At 39.4% G+C, this 22,392-nt stretch overlaps 2 non-coding genes and 1 pseudogene across 2 annotated transcripts; all 3 read right to left on the bottom strand.

Moving 5' to 3' along the window:
- Positions 1 to 3,023: 3,023 nt before the first annotated feature.
- On the bottom strand, positions 3,024 to 9,400 carry LOC117149778 (annotated as a pseudogene).
- Positions 9,401 to 9,795: 395 nt separating this feature from the next.
- LOC117149776 lies at positions 9,796 to 9,974 on the bottom strand. Its single transcript, XR_004460509.1, has one exon. It is a non-coding gene; the product is annotated as a 5.8S ribosomal RNA (ribosomal RNA).
- A 686-nt stretch (positions 9,975 to 10,660) lies between these two features.
- LOC117149784 lies at positions 10,661 to 12,655 on the bottom strand. Its single transcript, XR_004460514.1, has one exon. It is a non-coding gene; the product is annotated as a small subunit ribosomal RNA (ribosomal RNA).
- Between the last annotated feature and the right edge of the window lie 9,737 nt (positions 12,656 to 22,392).

Below are 22,392 nucleotides of genomic sequence, written 5' to 3'. Positions count from 1 at the left end.
AATTATTGTATCCACACATGTACAATTTTTGTTTAACCAATATAAATATTAAGTTAAATCATTTGCATTTTGAAGATAAATTTAAAATTTATCTCTTTTCATATATATCTCTGGTAATATATAACATAAAACCAAGCGCATATGATAATATTTCCACATTTAATATATAATTTTATATTTCTTTCATAAGAATCCATATTTGTATTATACCGTAACGATATAATAATCCAACTATACGGCAGGTAATAAATTAATATTTGCCTGCCTCCAAAAATTAACGATAATATATGGAAACGATTTGTTATTCTATATATAATAGAAACTTGACTTTTGTTTCAACGATATTATCTATAAAGCGTATATTCCTATTATCCGCGGAGCCAAGTCCCGTGTTCTATAGAACTGAGAAACAAATTTGTACGGATAATAATATACTTTATTGTATGTAACCAATATAAACATAATCCGAAATAAATATTTCGAATAATGCGGGAGGTCGGCAACCACTGCCTACCTATAGTAGTTTTTGAACCCGCTGTCCTCAAAGCGGGTATTTTCAATTCCGTTTGCCACCCAACATACGGGCTATTCTCTTATATATTAAGAGATTATAGGAACATTTCATTTTTTTTTCCATTATTCATATATAATATGATTATTTTTTCCCTTATACATATAATAATTAATCATTTTCATATGTATATTATTTAATTTACTCATATAATTGCCAAAATCATATGAATACATAAGTTTTGAACAATATGAGAGGTCGGCAACCACTGCCTACCTATAGTAGTTTTTGAACCCTCTGTCGTAATTCCGGTCGTTTACACTTCTATACCCTCTCACTATAATGGCTTTTCTCTATAATACTAAGAGAATGTGGGATATTTTCAGCATTTTTTCCCTTATACATATAATAAATTATCATTTTCATATGTATATTATTTAATTTATTCATATTATTGCCAAAATCATATGAATACATAAGTTTTGAACAATATGAGAGGTCGGCAACCACTGCCTACCTATAGTAGTTTTTGAACCCTCTGTCGTAATTCCGGTCGTTTACACTACTATACCCTCTCACTATAATGGCTTTTCTCTATAATACTAAGAGAATGTGGGAATATTTCAGCATTTTTTCCCCTATACATATAATAATTAATAATTTTCATATGTATATTATTTAATTTACTCATATAATTGCCAAAATCATATGAATATGAGAGGTCGGCAACCACTGCCTACCTATAGTAGTTTTTGAACCCCCTGTCGTAATTCCGGTCGTTTACACTACTATACCCTGTCACTATAATGGCTTTTCTCTATAATACTAAGAGAATGTGGGATATTTTCAGCATTTTTTCCCTTATACATATAATAATTAATAATTTTCATATGTATATTATTTAATTTCCTCATATAATTGACAAAATCATATGAATACATAAGTTTTGAACAATATGAGAGGTCGGCAACCACTGCCTACCTATAGTAGTTTTTGAACCTTCTGTCGTAATTCCGGTCGTTTACACTACTATACCCTCTCACTATAATGGCTTTTCTCTATAATACTAAGAGAATGTGGGAATATTTCAGCATTTTTTCCCCTATACATATAATAATTAATAATTTTCATATGTATATTATTTAATTTACTCATATAATTGCCAAAATCATATAAATACATAAGTTTTGAACAATATCAGAGGTCAGCAACGGTCTTTCCTCTATAATACTAAGATAATATGGGAATATTTCAGCATTTTTTCCCTTATACATTTATACATATAATAATTAATCATTTTCATATGTATATTATTTAATTTACTCATATAATTGCCAAAATCATATAAATACATAAGTTTTTAACAATATCAGAGGTCAGCAACGGTCTTTCCTCTATAATACTAAGATAATATGGGAATATTTCAGCATTTTTTCCCTTATACATTTATACATATAATAATTAATCATTTTATATGTATATTATTTAATTTACTCATATAATTGCCAAATCATATAAATACATAAGTTTTGAATAATATCAGAGGTCGGCAACGGTCTTTCCTCTATAATACTAAGATAATATGGGAATATTTCAGCATTTTTTCCCTTATACATATAATAATTAATCATTTTCATATGTATATTATTTAATTTACTCGTATAATTGCCAAAATCCTATGAAGACATAAGAGAATACAATATGAGAGGTCGGCGCAACCATAATATAGTAGCTGATGACGAGGTGTTTGGCAACTTAACACAATTCTTTAAAAAGTCTTTATATTAATTATATGATAGGGACAATATCATATGCGTCACTAAATTGATGACGAGGTGTTTGGCAACGTGACACAATTCATTAAAGTCTTTATATTAATTATATGATAGGGACAATATCATATGCGTCACTAAATTGATGACGAGGTATTTGGCAACTTGATAGAATTCTTTAAAGTCTTTATATCAAAAATTATATGATAGGGACAATATCATATGCGTCACTAAATTGATGACGAGGTGTTTGGCAACTTGACACAATTCATTAAAGTCTTTATATTAATTATATGATAGAGACAATATCATATGCGTCACTAAATTGATGACGAGGTATTTGGCAACTTGATATAATTCTTTAAAGTCTTTATATCAAAAATTATATGATAGGGACAATATCATATGCGTCACTAAATTGATGACGAGGTGTTTGGCAACTTGACACAATTCATTAAAGTCTTTATATTAATTATATGATAGGGACAATATCATATGCGTCACTAAATTGATGACGAGGTATTTGGCAACTTGATACAATTCTTTAAAGTTTTTATATCAAAAATTATATGATAGGGACAATATCATATGCGTCACTAAATTGATGACGAGGTATTTGGCAACTTGATATAATTCTTTAAAGTCTTTATATCAAAAATTATATGATAGGGACAATATCATATGCGTCACTAAATTGATGACGAGGTGTTTGTTTGGCTACAGGAAAAATCATTTATTTATCGAATCATCAAGCAAAGGATAAGCTTCAGTGGATCGCAGTATGGCAGCTGCTCAACCACTTACATTTTACATCGTTTACAATTGATTCTAGGCTTTGTCATTGTATTAAATAATGCTTTTATATGTAACTAGCGCGGCATCAGGTGATCGAAGATCCTCCTAATTTACTATGTTACAAATTACATTGGCATCACATCCATTGTCGTTTATAAAATAAATTATAAACTTTAAATGGTTTAGAAGCCATACAATGCAAATTGCCCCTTATTTATCATTGCAGTCCAGCACGGATACGACCTTAGAGGCGTTCAGGCATAATCCAACGGACGTAGCGTCATACCACTGTTCGCTCGAATAAGTATTGTGCCATTGGTCCGTACCTGCGGTTCCTCTCGTACTACGCAGGAATGCTGTCGCAACAACGTTTTGTCATTAGTAGGGTAAAACTAACCTGTCTCACGACGGTCTAAACCCAGCTCACGTTCCCTTGCGTGGGTGAACAATCCAACGCTTGGTGAATTTTGCTTCACAATGATAGGAAGAGCCGACATCGAAGGATCAAAAAGCGACGTCGCTATGAACGCTTGGCCGCCACAAGCCAGTTATCCCTATGGTAACTTTTCTGACACCTCTTGTTAAAAACTCTTTAAACCAAAAGGATCGATAGGCCGAGCTTTTGCTGTCCCTGTGTGTACTGAACACAGAGATCAAGTCAGCATTTGCCCTTTTGCTCTATGTGTGGTTTCTGTCCGCACTGAGCTGGCCTTGGGACACCTCCGTTACCGCCCCAGTCAAACTCCCTACCTGGCAATGTCCTTGAATTGGATCATACCTGAGTAATTGGAGTTATACCAAATTTTCAAATCAAAAATACATAAATGCATCGTTTTATTAAAGAATTTGTTTGCGATTATATAACAAACTCGTGATACTTTGATCAAGAAGCTTGCATCAAAACCCAATACCATAAGATATAATAAATATATCCGTATAATGGCTAGGAAATGATATACGTTCCATTTAATCAAGTAAGTAAGGAAACAATAAGAGTAGTGGTATTTCATTGACGATACCAAACCGAGGTCTAATATCTCCCACTTATTCTACACCTCTTATGTCTCCTTACACTGCCAGATTAGAGTCAAGCTCAAAAGGGTCTTCTTTCCCCGCTAATTATTCCAAGCCCGTTCCCTTGGCTGTGGTTTCGCTAGATAGTAGATAGGGACACGACGACTTTTCAGATCTCTCCGAACTTGTTTAACGTGGCGTGTTCCACACTGAAGGGATTACAACCACGACACCCTGAACACCCACAAGTGGTGCATGTATCAACATGGTGTATGTGTCTGGATACGCCAGACAAGCGTCCCGGACTAGAAGCTATAGCTATGTACATAGCGACCACCCCGGTAGCAATTCGAGTACTTGCTTGCCGGGCAAGCACTCCCCCTTGCTGAGGAGCGAGATCTACCTAAAATCTCTACTGATCTCTGGGTCACAGCACCCGAGTTTTGCGCAACTAGCACCGTAACTCAAACGTCGAACACGAAGGCTCTACCCGCGATATGGGTACCAACCACAGCCACCACGATACTCCCACCAGGGGGCCTACCTCAATGTGCAGTCTTGGATAGCTGCACAACCCGTGGTACCGAAAGAAAGGCTCGGTGGGCCTCCTCCTTTTGCTCCGACAAGCAGGGTTAGAGGGACCTATGGCTATATTAGTCGCCTCTTACGACAAGCAATAGCGGACTGTGGAAGTATTCTCGCCCGCTAACCACACGGCGAAGTAGATAGGGACAGTAGGAATCTCGTTAATCCATTCATGCGCGTCACAAATTAGATGACGAGGCATTTGGCTATTTTTTTTTTTTTTTTTTGATCGCGGAGGTATGGAAATCTATCGAAAGATACTAGGTCTGTCAACACTTCAGTTTCCTAGCATGCACGATTCATTGCTGAACCGAAGTTCCGCAACGCCTACGTACTAAAACCATCCTCATAGCCATTTATATATTACCATTATTTGCGATGTTTATGCCTTTATTGATGTTATGCCAAGACAGCAAGCAAATGTTTTGAACCAAACGTTTTAGCTAAGTCCAATCTCGGGAAAACCCGCTCAGGTACATGAACTGTTTAAAACAACCGAGACTGCCTCTCATAACCTGGACGCTAATGATATGACTATCATATTTGCTGAGGAGACCCTTCGCTATCAATCTTTTAACGGATTGACCACTCCAGATCCCCCTCCAGTTCAGGGTGGCAGAATGGAATTCAATGTCACCTGCGGCTTCAAATCTGCGACGCAATTCAGTTCGTATGTCCGGTCTGTCGTATCTATTGATTTTGCGCTGGTGCGCATCATCCATAGAGTGTCCGTCTGTCACAATTTGTATGACGATCACATCAATGTGATTTTGTCGTAGTGCCACCAGGTCTGGTTTATTAAGGCCGGATTCGCACTGCAGACTTGGTTCAACAATGACCACGCAGCCTCTCTCCTCAAGTCCCCGCTTGATTCGATTTACTACGCAGTTGTGTCTAGCTACGCGCCTCCCATGCGATCGGTAACATTTTTGCATTATATGGTTTGTTGTTTCGGGAGCGTCACATCCTGCACGACACTGTCGTTCCAATTCGTGCCTTCCCCTTGTAGTACGAGACTTCGTGGGTAGGGCATTTATCCGCAGACGAATACCGTCTATATATTCCTTTCCTGTTAGTAAACGCGTGGGTTGATTAACCCACCCGTGTTGCGGTCCCCAATGGCCCGCTTCACGGAGTCCGCTGCCATCAACTGAGAGGTACAATTTGTTCGCCCAATATTTTTCTATTGCCGGACGCGATAACAATTCATTTTGTTCTGCAAATAATCTATCTCGGGCCCGTTGTTTTTCGGCTTCGAGGAAAGAGCTGGCTACCTCGTTTTGCGTGAGGTGAGGCCATTTAATGTTACTCAATCGTCTTAGCCTTAACATTGGAGCTACCCATCTAAGTGATGGAATTCCGAGACCTCCACTTTTTGGGGGTGCGTGAATGAATGCTATCGGCACATCCAGCGGAAGATTTAGCCATCTTCGCACATAGTATCGTATGAGTTTGTCAGTTTTTCGTAGGACGCCTATCGCCACACTCCCAAGGGCTAACTTGTGATAGAGCTGTGGGATAAGGACAGTCCTTAGGGCGAACATCCTCTGTTGTGGTTTGAGGGGGGCCTTTGTCAATCTTTGTAGCTTTGGACCAATGTCCTCGGCCGGATTGCATCGAACCCTCCCAGTTGCAGTGAAGTTGATGCCTAAGTACTTCCACTCGTCCGTTCGCTTCAATGATGGAATCTCTCTTGAGCCTACGTAAAAGCTCTGTGCCTCTAGCACGGTACACTTCTGTTTCGGCTGGCCCTTAATGCCAACGGTAAAACATTTGTCGGCATTAAGTTTGAGGCCGACGAGAGACAGAAAATCCAACGTTCTGTCCAACAATAATTGAAGTCCCATTCGAGTTTCAGCAAATAGTACCAAATCATCTGCAAACGCGGCCGCGTTAGTAATGGCATTTCCGACTCTGGCACCAATTTCGCTGGGTAGGTTTCTAAGTAACCTGTCCATTACCAAGTTAAATAGAATAGGAGACAAAGGGTCACCCTGCTTCACTCCTCTAGCAGGGACGAATTCCTCTGAACTCCAACCGTCCCCATTGAGACTGGTACCGCCACCCTCGTACGTATTCTGTACGTAGTCAACGAAGCCCTTTGGCGCACCATAAGCACGTAAGGTGTCATATTTCACTTTGACATTCAGAGCACTGGTCAGAAATCACATTGTGTCAACACCCGCTAGGGCCATCACAATGCTTTGTTTTAATTAGACAGTCGGATTCCCCAAGTCCGTGCCAGTTCTGAATTGATTGTTAATTGATAATCGTTATAATTGATAAGAACTAATTGGTTTAACCCAAATAGTATTCTTAAAAATTTTAGCAAGAAAGTTCCACAATTGGCTACGTAACTAAACTATCCGGGGAACAAGTAACTAACATAAATGCTAGAAACTCTATTTACCCAGAACGAGCACATAAACCATGTTATTGTTTCCCAATCAAGCCCGACTATCTCAATCTTCAGAGCCAATCCTTATCCCGAAGTTACGGATCTAATTTGCCGACTTCCCTTACCTACATTATTCTATCGACTAGAGACTCTTCACCTTGGAGACCAGCTGCGGATATTGGTACGGCCTGTTGAGAAGTTTGCGTGTCCCCACCATAAATTTTCAAGGTCCGAGGAGAAAATATCGACACAACAGTATATGTCATGCTCTTCTAGCCCATCTACCATATCTCTCTGCGAAAGACTTCCATGGTAGTACGGCTATAAAACAGAAAAGAAAACTCTTCCGATATCTCTCGACGGCTTCTTTATGGTCGTTCCTGTTGCCAGGATGAGCACGAGGCCCATATTTAATAACAAACGGATACTCAACAGGTTACGGAATTGGAACCGTATTCCCTTTCGTTCAAAATTATTCAAGTGTATTATATTCGCTTTGTTTATATAGTTAGGCATTTTTGTTTTACTTGAAAATTTTCGGCTTTCGCCTTGAACTTAGGACCGACTAACTCGTGATCAACCACTGTTCACACGAAACCCTTCTCCACTTCAGTCCTCCAAGGTCTCATTCGATTATTTGCTACTACCACCAAGATCTGTACCAATGGCAGCTCCATGCAGGCTTACGCCAAACACTTCTACGCATACCATTGTACCTTCCTACTCACTAAAGTTTCAAAATTTATATCACAAGTAATATAAATCATCTACTTTAGCGGTAATGTATAGGTATACAACTTAAGCGCCATCCATTTTAAGGGCTAGTTGCTTCGGCAGGTGAGTTGTTACACACTCCTTAGCGGATTTCGACTTCCATGATCACCGTCCTGCTGTTTTAAGCAACCAACGCCTTTCATGGTATCTGCATGAGTTGTTAATTTGGGCACTGTAACATTACGTTTGGTTCATCCCACAGCGCCAGTTCTGCTTACCAAAAGTGGCCCACTGGGCACATTATATCATAACCTTGAACTTCATATCAAGAAAGTTAAGGTTCTTACCCATTTAAAGTTTGAGAATAGGTTAAGATCGTTTCGACCCTAAGGCCTCTAATCATTCGCTTTACCAGATAAGATTATTTTATATAATATTAAAATGCACCAGCTATCCTGAGGGAAACTTCGGAAGGAACCAGCTACTAGATGGTTCGATTGGTCTTTCGCCCCTATACTCAATTCTGACAATCGATTTGCACGTCAGAACTGTTTCGGTCTTCCATCAGGGTTTCCCCTGACTTCAACCTGATCAAGTATAGTTCACCATCTTTCGGGTCACAGCATATATGCTCAAGGTACGTTCCAGTTAGAGGCATAAATAATATAAATATACATTATACATAACTATATAGAACGCCCCGGGATTGTGTTAATTAGCTATAAATAGCTAAAAAACTAATCCCATTATTAGTCAAGTTAATTACGCTATTAGGTTTACATCCCAATAACTTGCACATATGTTAGACTCCTTGGTCCGTGTTTCAAGACGGGTCCCGAAGGTATCCTGAATCTTTCGCATTGTTAATCATACAAGAGCATATAATAAACACAAAAATCAATGATAATTATGCCATTATATAATTCCGAAAAATTAACGCTCTGTAATAATATAAATCTATCAGCACTTTATCAAATTAATAACATTTATTCTGTGTTAAAATGCAAGCAATTTAATTGGAATAAACTATAAGTTATATTTTATGATAAATTTGGGATATGCTAATAGATTACAATGTCCTTATATGGAAAAAATGCACATTATTCTTAATAATATTATTTAAATATTACAATTTTAATGATGAATTTTCCATAACGGATATTCAGGTTCATCGGGCTTAACCTCTAAGCAGTTTCACGTACTGTTTAACTCTCTATTCAGAGTTCTTTTCAACTTTCCCTCACGGTACTTGTTTACTATCGGTCTCATGGTTATATTTAGTTTTAGATGGAGTTTACCACCCACTTAGTGCTGCACTATCAAGCAACACGACTCTTTGGAAACATCATCTAGTAATCATTAACGTTATACGGGCCTGGCACCCTCTATGGATAAATGGCCTCATTTAAGAAGGACTTAAATCATTAATTTCTCATACTAGAATATTGACGCTCCATACACTGCATCTCACATTTGCCATATAGACAAAGTGACTTAGTGCTGAACTGTTTTCTTTTCGCTCGCCGCTACTAAGAAAATCCTTGTTAGTTTCTTTTCCTCCCCTAATTAATATGCTTAAATTCAGGGGTAGTCCCATATGAGTTGAGGTTGTATATATAACTATATTTTGCCATAAATTCTTTATATATAAATGATAAAGCAATCAATTAAATTCGTTATAAATAGTTCCAATAGTTCTTGTAAGCAAAGTTATTTTTTATCCATTTAACGAACCAACGAAGAATAATAACAAAACCAAGATTTTTCTTTTTCCGAATCATTAATAAGAGACAATTCTAGATGAAAAATATTTCAATTTTTTATGCTAGACATTTCTCAGTATTATTTGATTGAAAAAGAAAATATTTCTCTTCGTTTTTCACATTCAAATGTGAGATAATGTTTTTCATTTCTTTTTTAATATTATGAATAAAATCATTATTTAATCCAATAATATACCATATGCTTATAAAAAATTTATAAACAACTTAATTAGCATAGTCTTACAACTCTCAACCATATGTAGTCCAAGCAGCACTATAAAATTAATTAAAGTACATAACAGCATGGACTGCGATATGCGTTCAAAATGTCGATGTTCATGTGTCCTGCAGTTCACACGATGACGCACAGTTTGCTGCGTTCTTCATCGACCCATGAGCCGAGTGATCCACCGCTTAGAGTTTTATAATTCATTTTTATATAATATCAATATTGTTTTTATTGAAAGAAATTAAAAATACACCATTTTACTGGCATATATCAATTCCTTCAATAAATTTATTTTTATACCTAAAAATAAATGTTGCGATATGTCTTAGTTTCATATAAGCATTATGTATCATAAAAATCTGGTTATGGTTTGCTATTTTGGGTGACACATACTGCAAAATTTATATAAAACATTAACCTGATGGATGACAGGTACAAACATTGTATATTTTAGGTTGTTGCATTAGCCAACGTATGCTCATAACATAGATGAACAATACATATTCGCAACGCGTGTATATTATGGTCCATATACACACACACTTATTTTGAATACCACATTCAAAATTATTTTAATTTTAATTCGACTTCTACTTTCAAATTTTGTTCAGTTTCTTCGATTTCCATTTTCGAGAATTTGTTTTTATAGGAAACGCCATTGTTGTAGTAGGTACTGCCACAAATACGCACAACAACATTAATAATGTTAAAGTCTTTTTATGAGGTTGCCAAGCCCCACATATAAAATAAAAGCCATCTTCATTTTATTTTGACTTTAACTTTTGATTCCGTGGAATCATTTTGTAATATTTTTATTTTGGTAAATTGTATTTATTTGTATTATAACAAATGTTTATTAACGATAAGGATATTATACAATAATGATCCTTCCGCAGGTTCACCTACGGAAACCTTGTTACGACTTTTACTTCCTCTAAATAATCAAGTTCGGTCAACTTTTGCGAAACAACCGTAACACGCAAGGCGTCACAGTGATCACGTCCGGAGACCTCACTAAATAATTCAATCGGTAGTAGCGACGGGCGGTGTGTACAAAGGGCAGGGACGTAATCAATGCGAGTTAATGACTCACACTTACTGGGAATTCCAAGTTCATGTGAACAGTTTCAGTTCACAATCCCAAGCATGAAAGTGGTTCAGCGGTTTACCCGGACCTCTCGGTCTAGGAAATACACGTTGATACTTTCATTGTAGCGCGCGTGCAGCCCAGGACATCTAAGGGCATCACAGACCTGTTATTGCTCAATCTCATTATTGCTAGACGCAATTTGTCCATTTAAGAAGCTAGTGTCCTTATAATGGGACAAACCAACAGGTACGGCTCCACTTACATAAACACATTCAAACACAATAAACATTTTACTGCCACCATGAATGAAGGCTACATAAGCTTCAGCACCATAATCCTGAAGATATCTATTTAATATATTTGAGTCTCGTTCGTTATCGGAATTAACCAGACAAATCACTCCACGAACTAAGAACGGCCATGCACCACCACCCATAGATTCGAGAAAGAGCTATCAATCTGTCTTACACACTTATGTTCGGACCTGGTAAGTTTTCCCGTGTTGAGTCAAATTAAGCCGCAGGCTCCACTCCTGGTGGTGCCCTTCCGTCAATTCCTTTAAGTTTCAGCTTTGCAACCATACTTCCCCCGGAGCCCAAAAGCTTTGGTTTCCCGGGAAGCGACTGAGAGAGCCATAAAAGTAGCTACACCCAATTGCTAGCTGGCATCGTTTATGGTTAGAACTAGGGCGGTATCTGATCGCCTTCGAACCTCTAACTTTCGTTCTTGATTAATGAAAACATCTTTGGCAAATGCTTTCGCTTAAGTTAGTCTTACGACGGTCCAAGAATTTCACCTCTCGCGTCGTAATACTAATGCCCCCAAACTGCTTCTATTAATCATTACCTCTTGATCTGAAAACCAATGAAAGCAGAACAGAGGTCTTATTTCATTATCCCATGCACAGAATATTCAGGCATTTGAAGCCTGCTTTAAGCACTCTAATTTGTTCAAAGTAATAGTACCGGCCCACAATAACACTCGTTTAAGAGCACTAGTGCAGGTTTTTAAATAGGAGGAACATATGAAAAAATACAAGTATTTAATCACATATAAGAACTCCACCGGTAATACGCTTACATACATAAAGGTATAGTACTAACCACAATTGTAAGTTGTACTACCCGTATGAAGCACAAGTTCAACTACGAACGTTTTAACCGCAACAACTTTAATATACGCTATTGGAGCTGGAATTACCGCGGCTGCTGGCACCAGACTTGCCCTCCAATTGGTCCTTGTTAAAGGATTTAAAGTGTACTCATTCCAATTACAGGGCCTCGGATATGAGTCCTGTATTGTTATTTTTCGTCACTACCTCCCCGAGCTGGGAGTGGGTAATTTACGCGCCTGCTGCCTTCCTTAGATGTGGTAGCCGTTTCTCAGGCTCCCTCTCCGGAATCGAACCCTGATTCCCCGTTACCCGTTGCAACCATGGTAGTCCTAGATACTACCATCAAAAGTTGATAGGGCAGACATTTGAAAGATCTGTCGTCGGTACAAGACCATACGATCTGCATGTTATCTAGAGTTCAACCAATATAACGATCTTGCGATCGCTTGGTTTTAGCCTAATAAAAGCACATGTCCCATAAGGTTCATGTTTTAATTGCATGTATTAGCTCTAGAATTACCACAGTTATCCAAGTAACTGTTAACGATCTAAGGAACCATAACTGATATAATGAGCCTTTTGCGGTTTCACTTTTAATTCGTGTGTACTTAGACATGCATGGCTTAATCTTTGAGACAAGCATATAACTACTGGCAGGATCAACCAGAATAATGTTTTTCCTTCATATTCCATTCATATATTTTGAATCGAAATAAGCAATATAATAGATATATAGATATATAGATTTTTCACTTTATATAATTCCATGATTTTTATTATATTGAATAAAATTCAATATTTCGCCTTTGGGTAAAATTTTAAATATATAAGTAAAAAAATCCATTCGATTACGGCCATTTTTATATAGCATTCGTAATCCATATTTTCATTTTTAATTTATACTTGTTTTACCAATATAACAAGAATTTCATCTAATTATTGTAATATATATATTTCTATAATTTTATCTTTTTATACATACATATTTCATTATAAAATATCATTTTATTTCCAACATACATAATTATTGTATCCACACATGTACAATTTTTGTTTAACCAATATAAATATTAAGTTAAATCATTTGCATTTTGAAGATAAATTTAAAATTTATCTCTTTTCATATATATCTCTGGTAATATATAACATAAAACCAAGCGCATATGATAATATTTCCACATTTAATATATAATTTTATATTTCTTTCATAAGAATCCATATTTGTATTATACCGTAACGATATAATAATCCAACTATACGGCAGGTAATAAATTAATATTTGCCTGCCTCCAAAAATTAACGATAATATATGGAAACGATTTGTTATTCTATATATAATAGAAACTTGACTTTTGTTTCAACGATATTATCTATAAAGCGTATATTCCTATTATCCGCGGAGCCAAGTCCCGTGTTCTATAGAACTGAGAAACAAATTTGTACGGATAATAATATACTTTATTGTATGTAACCAATATAAACATAATCCGAAATAAATATTTCGAATAATGCGGGAGGTCGGCAACCACTGCCTACCTATAGTAGTTTTTGAACCCGCTGTCCTCAAAGCGGGTATTTTCAATTCCGTTTGCCACCCAACATACGGGCTATTCTCTTATATATTAAGAGATTATAGGAACATTTCATTTTTTTTCCATTATTCATATATAATATGATTATTTTTTCCCTTATACATATAATAATTAATCATTTTCATATGTATATTATTTAATTTACTCATATTATTGCCAAAATCATATGAATACATAAGTTTTGAACAATATGAGAGGTCGGCAACCACTGCCTACCTATAGTAGTTTTTGAACCCTCTGTCGTAATTCCGGTCGTTTACACTACTATACCCTCTCACTATAATGGCTTTTCTCTATAATACTAAGAGAATGTGGGATATTTTCAGCATTTTTTCCCTTATACATATAATAATTAATCATTTTCATATGTATATTATTTAATTTACTCATATTATTGCCAAAATCATATGAATACATAAGTTTTGAACAATATGAGAGGTCGGCAACCACTGCCTACCTATAGTAGTTTTTGAACCCTCTGTCGTAATTCCGGTCGTTTACACTACTATACCCTCTCACTATAATGGCTTTTCTCTATAATACTAAGAGAATGTGGGATATTTTCAGCATTTTTTCCCTTATACATATAATAATTAATCATTTTCATATGTATATTATTTAATTTACTCATATTATTGCCAAAATCATATGAATACATAAGTTTTGAACAATATGAGAGGTCGGCAACCACTGCCTACCTATAGTAGTTTTTGAACCCTCTGTCGTAATTCCGGTCGTTTACACTACTATACCCTCTCACTATAATGGCTTTTCTCTATAATACTAAGAGAATGTGGGATATTTTCAGCATTTTTTCCCTTATACATATAATAATTAATCATTTTCATATGTATATTATTTAATTTACTCATATTATTGCCAAAATCATATGAATACATAAGTTTTGAACAATATGAGAGGTCGGCAACCACTGCCTACCTATAGTAGTTTTTGAACCCTCTGTCGTAATTCCGGTCGTTTACACTACTATACCCTCTCACTATAATGGCTTTTCTCTATAATACTAAGAGAATGTGGGATATTTCAGCATTTTTTCCCTTATACATATAATAATTAATAATTTTCATATGTATATTATTTAATTTACTCATATAATTGCCAAAATCATATGAATACATAAGTTTTGAACAATATGAGAGGTCGGCAACCACTGCCTACCTATAGTAGTTTTTGAACCCTCTGTCGTAATTCCGGTCGTTTACACTACTATACCCTCTCACTATAATGGCTTTTCTCTATAATACTAAGAGAATGTGGGAATATTTCAGCATTTTTTCCCCTATACATATAATAATTAATAATTTTCATATGTATATTATTTAATTTACTCATATAATTGCCAAAATCATATGAATACATAAGTTTTGAACAATATGAGAGGTCGGCAACCACTGCCTACCTATAGTAGTTTTTGAACCCTCTGTCGTAATTCCGGTCGTTTACACTACTATACCCTCTCACTATAATGGCTTTTCTCTATAATACTAAGAGAATGTGGGAATATTTCAGCATTTTTTCCCCTATACATATAATAATTAATAATTTTCATATGTATATTATTTAATTTACTCATATAATTGCCAAAATCATATAAATACATAAGTTTTGAACAATATCAGAGGTCAGCAACGGTCTTTCCTCTATAATACTAAGATAATATGGGAATATTTTCAGCATTTTTTCCCTTATACATTTATACATATAATAATTAATCATTTTCATATGTATATTATTTAATTTACTCATATTATTGCCAAAATCATATAAATACATAAGTTTTGAACAATATCAGAGGTCAGCAACGGTCTTTCCTCTATAATACTAAGATAATGTGGGAATATTTCATCATTTTTTCCTTTATACATTTATACATATAATATTTAATCATTTTATATGTATATTATTTAATTTACTCATATAATTGCCAAAATCATATAAATACATAAGTTTTGAACAATATCAGAGGTCGGCAACGGTCTTTCCTCTATAATACTAAGATAATATGGGAATATTTCAGCATTTTTTCCCTTATACATATAATAATTAATCATTTTCATATGTATATTATTTAATTTACTCGTATAATTGCCAAAATCCTATGAAGACATAAGAGAATACAATATGAGAGGTCGGCGCAACCATAATATAGTAGTTGATGACGAGGTGTTTGGCAACTTGATACAATTCTTTAAAAAGTCTTTATATTAATTATATGATAGGGACAATATCATATGCGTCACTAAATTGATGACGAGGTGTTTGGCAACGTGACACAAATCATTAAAGTCTTTATATTAATTATATGATAGAGACAATATCATATGCGTCACTAAATTGATGACGAGGTACTTGGCAACTTGATAGAATTCTTTAAAGTCTTTATATCAAAAATTATATGATAGGGACAATATCATATGCGTCACTAAATTGATGACGAGGTGTTTGGCAACTTGACACAATTCATTAAAGTCTTTATATTAATTATATGATAGGGACAATATCATATGCGTCACTAAATTGATCAGTCGCGATCGAACACTCAACGAGTGCAGACGTGCCTGCGGACCGCAAGCAAGAAATTGTTTCGCTTTTTTCGTATTTCGTTACCTCCGTTATTCGCATACCGGTCACCGCGTCGCGAGATATCGCCGCGCGCTCTGATTGGTTCAGCTCGCGTGCCTAACGGACTCGCACCAACACTAACGCACACTCGAGCGTGCGTGTTATCTGGTTGTTTACATCAAGCGCATAGTTAAGCAACTTTAACACAGCAGCAGCCACGTGCAGTGGTTTGTTCTCCGACCAACTGTACCCAGCTCCCCCCCCCCCCCCCTTCTACCCATCACCCTACACCATGGATTGGCAGGCCCCCCGCGTGTCATCAAGCCAGGCAAATCTACGCCCTGCAAGAAGGCCCTAAGAGCAAGGGAGCCCAGCACTAGCAGCGACTCCAGCACCTCGCATTCGGAGCCCGGTGAGGTCAAGCGCAAGCCTGCGCGCAAGCCCCAAATGGAGGAACTTGACGTCACGCCCAGCACCAGCGCAGCTTCGCGTCGTAGGTTAGCAAACAACCAATTTGCCATCCTCTCGAGCGATGAGGAAGACAATGACGACGACGACCAAGCCGCCTCAGACGAAGAACCTGTACCCGCTGCCAACAAAACCCCGGACAAACCCAAGCCTACCCCGAGGACTTTCAAGCCACCCCCGATATTCATCCCGGACGTGACCAACATTTCTGCTCTGATCAAGATGATTACGACTCTCGTGGGTCCCAGCAAAGACTTCACATACAAATCGGAACGCAACAACGTGCGTGTAATGATGCCTGACAAGGAGTCTTACTCCGAGCTTCGTAGGCACCTGGTTTCCCAGAACAAAAGGCATCGCACGTTCCAGCCCAAAGATGAGAGGGCATACAGAGTCGTAATCAAGGGATTACACCACACCGCCGATCGTGACGAGATTCAAGAGGAACTTGAAAGACTAGGGCATAAGGTCAGAGACCTGCATAATCCTATTGGTAGGAAAACCAAGGAGCCACTCGGGTTATTTTTCGCCAACATGGAACCCGCCAGTAACAACAAGGAGGTCTACCAAATCAGGAGACTGTGCAGGTCGGTCGTCACCATCGAGCCTCCCCGTAAATTCAACGACGTGCCTCAGTGCTTTAGATGCCAAGGGTTTGGACATACCCAGCGCTACTGCTTCCTCGAGCACCGATGCGTGAAATGTGGTGGCCAACACGACTCCAGGACTTGCACTAAGAAGGAGGATGAGAAGGCATGCTGCCTTCACTGCCAAGCTGACCACCCCGCTTCATACAGAGGATGCCCTGCCTACAAGAAGGCCAAGGCACAGCAAGCCCCTAAACCTAGACCGGCCACACCCACCAGCAAGCCCAGCACCATCCAGATCCCAAACATCTCCAACATAAAGACGCGCTCAAGGCTACTCATGTACCACAGCAATCCGATCCCAACCAAAACCGCCAAACCCCACCAGAAGCTCCGCAATCCAATAACCTGGAACAAATCTTTGCCCGTTTTCAAGGAATGGTTGAAAGTATGATGGAGAAAATGTTCTCCCAAATGACGCAGCTTATTGCTTCCATCCTCAATGCCAAATCATGGAAATAAGCCTGAACATAGTCATTTGGAATGCTAACGGCCTGCAGAGGAGCAGAGCCGAGGTAGAATACCTTATAAAAACGGAAGCGATTGACATACTCCTTGTATCCGAAACCCATTTTTGTCCACGATCCCACTACAACATCAGCGGCTATGATGTTTTACTCGCCAACCATCCATCTGGCAGAGCGCGCGGAGGAGCAGCCATGCTCATCAGGAGTGGTATCCAGTACACGGAGCTACCTGCGTTCCAGGAGGAATGGGCCCAGTGTGCCCTGGCTCGAATCTCCAGCCTTCAGGGGGACATCACCATTGGAGCGGTCTACTTCCCCCCCAGACACTCAGTCACCGAGACTCGCTTACAAGAGCTTTTCGAGTCCTTTGGTCCTCGCTTCATAGCAGCCGGTGACTTTAACGCCAAACACTCTTGGTGGGGGTCCCGCTCCATCAACCCCAAAGGCAGAACGCTCCACAAGTTCGTGCAGAGCAGAAGACTGAATTGCCACTCCACTGGTGAGCCAACCCACTGGCCTACTAACCCTGCCTTGTCTCCCGACCTCTTGGATTTTGCCATCTCCAAAGGCATAGGACAAGCCAGACTCTCATGCACCACATACAACAAGCTGCTATCCGACCACAGTGCAATAAGAATGCTCCTCAATATCCCAGTCCTAAAAAAAGACCTGCCCAGAAGACTCACCGGGAAGCATACCGACTCCTCCAAATTTACCTTCTGGATGCTATCCTCCCTGGACCTGGATCCTCCTCTTTCCTCCCCAAGAGACATTGATGCGGCGATTAATACACTCACTGAGGAAATGCACAATGCGGCTAAGTTCGCCAACCCTCCTCCTCCAACTACCCCGAGAACACCTGAGCGAGATCTCCACCTTTGGTCTCCAGAGATTGCGGCCTTCGTGGCGGAGAAGAGGCGCCTCAGACGTACTTGGTTCTCCTCGCGCAACCCAAGGGATAAAGCGGCACTCAACAGAGCCAGCAAGGAGCTTAAGGTCAAGCTTTGCACACTACGGCAGGACTCATTCAATCGATTCCTTGAAGAGCTGGAACCTGGTGACCCGCAACACAACCTGTGGCATGTCACGCGCCACATCAGGAGGCCTGCAAAAAAGGCGTCGCCAGTGCGCAAAGCGGATGGCTCTTGGTGCCGTTCCGATGACGAAAGAGCAGAAGCATTCGCAGATCACCTCCAGAACGCATTCACCCCATTCAACAGATGCACTGGTGAAGAGCGTGCTGCCACCACCAGGTTCCTTGAGAGTCCATCTCCACCCAGCTTGCCGATAGAGCCCGTCACCCCTGAAGAGGTTGCGCAGGAGATCGCCTCCCTAAAGGCCAGCAAATCCCCCGGACTGGATCGTATCGACGCCACTTCCCTCAAAATTATGCCTCCTCCTTGCTCCCAGATGTTGGCTAACATCTTCAACAGCTGCTTCTCACTAGGGTACTTCCCGAGATCATGGAAACGTGCAGAAGTCATCCTCATCCTTAAACCCGGAAAACCTGAAGCCAATCTTGCCTCATATAGACCGATTAGTTTGCTGGCAATACTCTCCAAAATACTCGAAAGAGTATTTCTGCGCAGAGTGTTGCCAGTACTGGACGAGGCTGGTTTGATCCCGGATCACCAGTTTGGATTCAGGCGATCTCATGGAACACCCGAACAATGCCACCGGCTCGTATCAAGAATCCTCGATGCATTCGAGAAGAAAAGATACTGTTCGGCCGTCTTCCTCGATGTCAAGCAGGCGTTTGACAGAGTGTGGCATTCCGGTCTCCTCCACAAACTCAAGTCCCACCTTCCCAGTTCCCACTACGCTCTACTCAAATCTTACACCGAAGGAAGAGAATTCCAAGTGCGTTGCGGATCCTCATCCAGCACGCCAAGGCCCATAAGAGCCGGAGTACCTCAAGGCAGCGTCCTTGGTCCCATCCTCTACACCCTCTTCACAGCAGACCTTCCTATAATACCCTCCCGTCACCTCACAATAGCCACCTATGCCGACGACACCGCGTTCCTCGCCACCGCTACTAATCCAGATGGAGCTTCAGCCATCATCCAGAGGCAACTGGATGCTTTGAATCCATGGCTAAAACGATGGAATATTGCGGTTAACGCCGAAAAATCCTCCCATACAACATTTTCCCTGCGCAGAGGAGAATGCCCTCCGGTCACTCTTGACGGCGACACGATCCCCACTACCAGCACCTCCAAATACCTAGGGCTTACACTGGATAGAAGGCTGACATGGGGCCCTCACATTGATAGGAAGCGTACCCAGGCCAACATACGCCTTAAGCAACTCCACTGGCTTGTTGGGAAAAGTTCCAAGCTGAGGGACAAAACGAAGCTGCTTGTCTACAAGACTATTCTCAAGCCAATATGGACTTATGGAATCCAGCTGTGGGGCACCACAAGTGCTTCAAACAGAAGAAAGATCCAGCAATTCCAGAACCGATGCTTGAGAATAGTCTCCAACGCCCATCCCTATCACGAGAATACTGCCATCCACGAGGAGCTCGGAATTCCCTGGGTGGAAGACGAGATCTACCGACTCAGTGAGAGATACGCCAGAAGACTGGAGAATCACCCCAACCACCTGGCCATCAATCTGTTAGACAACAGTCAATCCACAAGACGTCTGCAGAGAACGCACCCGCTTGACCTCACGCAACATTAATGTAAATTTGTAACCCCTACCCAAGTACATTCTAAGTACTCCCCGTATGTCAATGTTCCCCCACATAAAATTTAATTATTGTCCATTAGGACAGATTTTAAATAAATAAAACAGATACACAAAAAAAAAAAAAAAAAAAAAACTAAATTGATGACGAGGTATTTGGCAACTTGATACAATTCTTTAAAGTTTTTATATCAAAAATTATATGATAGGAACAATATCATATGCGTCACTAAATTGATGACGAGGTGTTTGTTTGGCTACAGGAAAAATCATTTATTTATCGAATCATCAAGCAAAGGATAAGCTTCAGTGGATCGCAGTATGGCAGCTGCTCAACCACTTACAACACCTTGCCTGTTACAAAAGTCGTTTACAATTGATTCTAGGCTTTGTCATTGTATTAAATAATGCTTTTATATGTAACTAGCGCGGCATCAGGTGATCGAAGATCCTCCTAATTTACTATGTTACAAATTACATTGGCATCACATCCATTGTCGTTTATAAAATAAATTATAAACTTTAAATGGTTTAGAAGCCATACAATGCAAATTGCCCCTTATTTATCATTGCAGTCCAGCACGGATACGACCTTAGAGGCGTTCAGGCATAATCCAACGGACGTAGCGTCATACCACTGTTCGCTCGAACAAGTATTGTGCCATTGGTCCGTACCTGCGGTTCCTCTCGTACTACGCAGGAATGCTGTCGCAACAACGTTTTGTCATTAGTAGGGTAAAACTAACCTGTCTCACGACGGTCTAAACCCAGCTCACGTTCCCTTGCATGGGTGAACAATCCAACGCTTGGTGAATTTTGCTTCACAATGATAGGAAGAGCCGACATCGAAGGATCAAAAAGCGACGTCGCTATGAACGCTTGGCCGCCACAAGCCAGTTATCCCTATGGTAACTTTTCTGACACCTCTTGTTAAAAACTCTTTAAACCAAAAGGATCGATAGGCCGAGCTTTTGCTGTCCCTGTGTGTACTGAACACCGAGATCAAGTCAGCATTTGCCCTTTTGCTCTATGTGTGGTTTCTGTCCGCACTGAGCTGGCCTTGGGACACCTCCGTTATTATTTGAGAGATGTACCGCCCCAGTCAAACTCCCTACCTGGCAATGTCCTTGAATTGGATCATACCTGAGTAATTGGAGTTATACCAAATTTTCAAATCAAAAATACATAAATGCATCGTTTTATTAAAGAATTTGTTTGCGATTATATAACAAACTCGTGATACTTTGATCAAGAAGCTTGCATCAAAACCCAATACCATAAGATATAATAAATATATCCGTATAATGGCTAGGAAATGATACACGTTCCATTTAATCAAGTAAGTAAGGAAACAATAAGAGTAGTGGTATTTCATTGACGATACCAAACCGAGGTCTAATATCTCCCACTTATTCTACACCTCTTATGTCTCCTTACACTGCCAGATTAGAGTCAAGCTCAAAAGGGTCTTCTTTCCCCGCTAATTATTCCAAGCCCGTTCCCTTGGCTGTGGTTTCGCTAGATAGTAGATAGGGACAACGACGACTTTTCAGATCTCTCCGAACTTGTTTTACGTGGCGTGTTCCACACTGAAGGGATTACAACCACGACACCCTGAACACCCACAAGTGGTGCATGTATCAACATGGTGTATGTGTCTGGATACGCCAGACAAGCGTCCCGGACTAGAAGCTATAGCTATGTACATAGCGACCACCCCGGTAGCAATTCGAGTACTTGCTTGCCGGGCAAGCACTCCCCCTTGCTGAGGAGCGAGATCTACCTAAAATCTCTACTGATCTCTGGGTCACAGCACCCGAGTTTTGCGCAACTAGCACCGTAACTCAAACGTCGAACACGAAGGCTCTACCCGCGATATGGGTACCAACCACAGCCACCACGATACTCCCACCAGGGGGCCTACCTCAATGTGCAGTCTTGGATAGCTGCACAACCCGT

Source organism: Drosophila mauritiana, unplaced genomic scaffold (genome assembly GCF_004382145.1).
Source record: "Drosophila mauritiana strain mau12 unplaced genomic scaffold, ASM438214v1 U_331, whole genome shotgun sequence".
Lineage (NCBI taxonomy): Eukaryota > Metazoa > Arthropoda > Insecta > Diptera > Drosophilidae > Drosophila > Drosophila mauritiana.
Note: the sequence above shows the minus strand (reverse complement) of the source record. Positions and strands in the feature narration are given on the sequence as shown.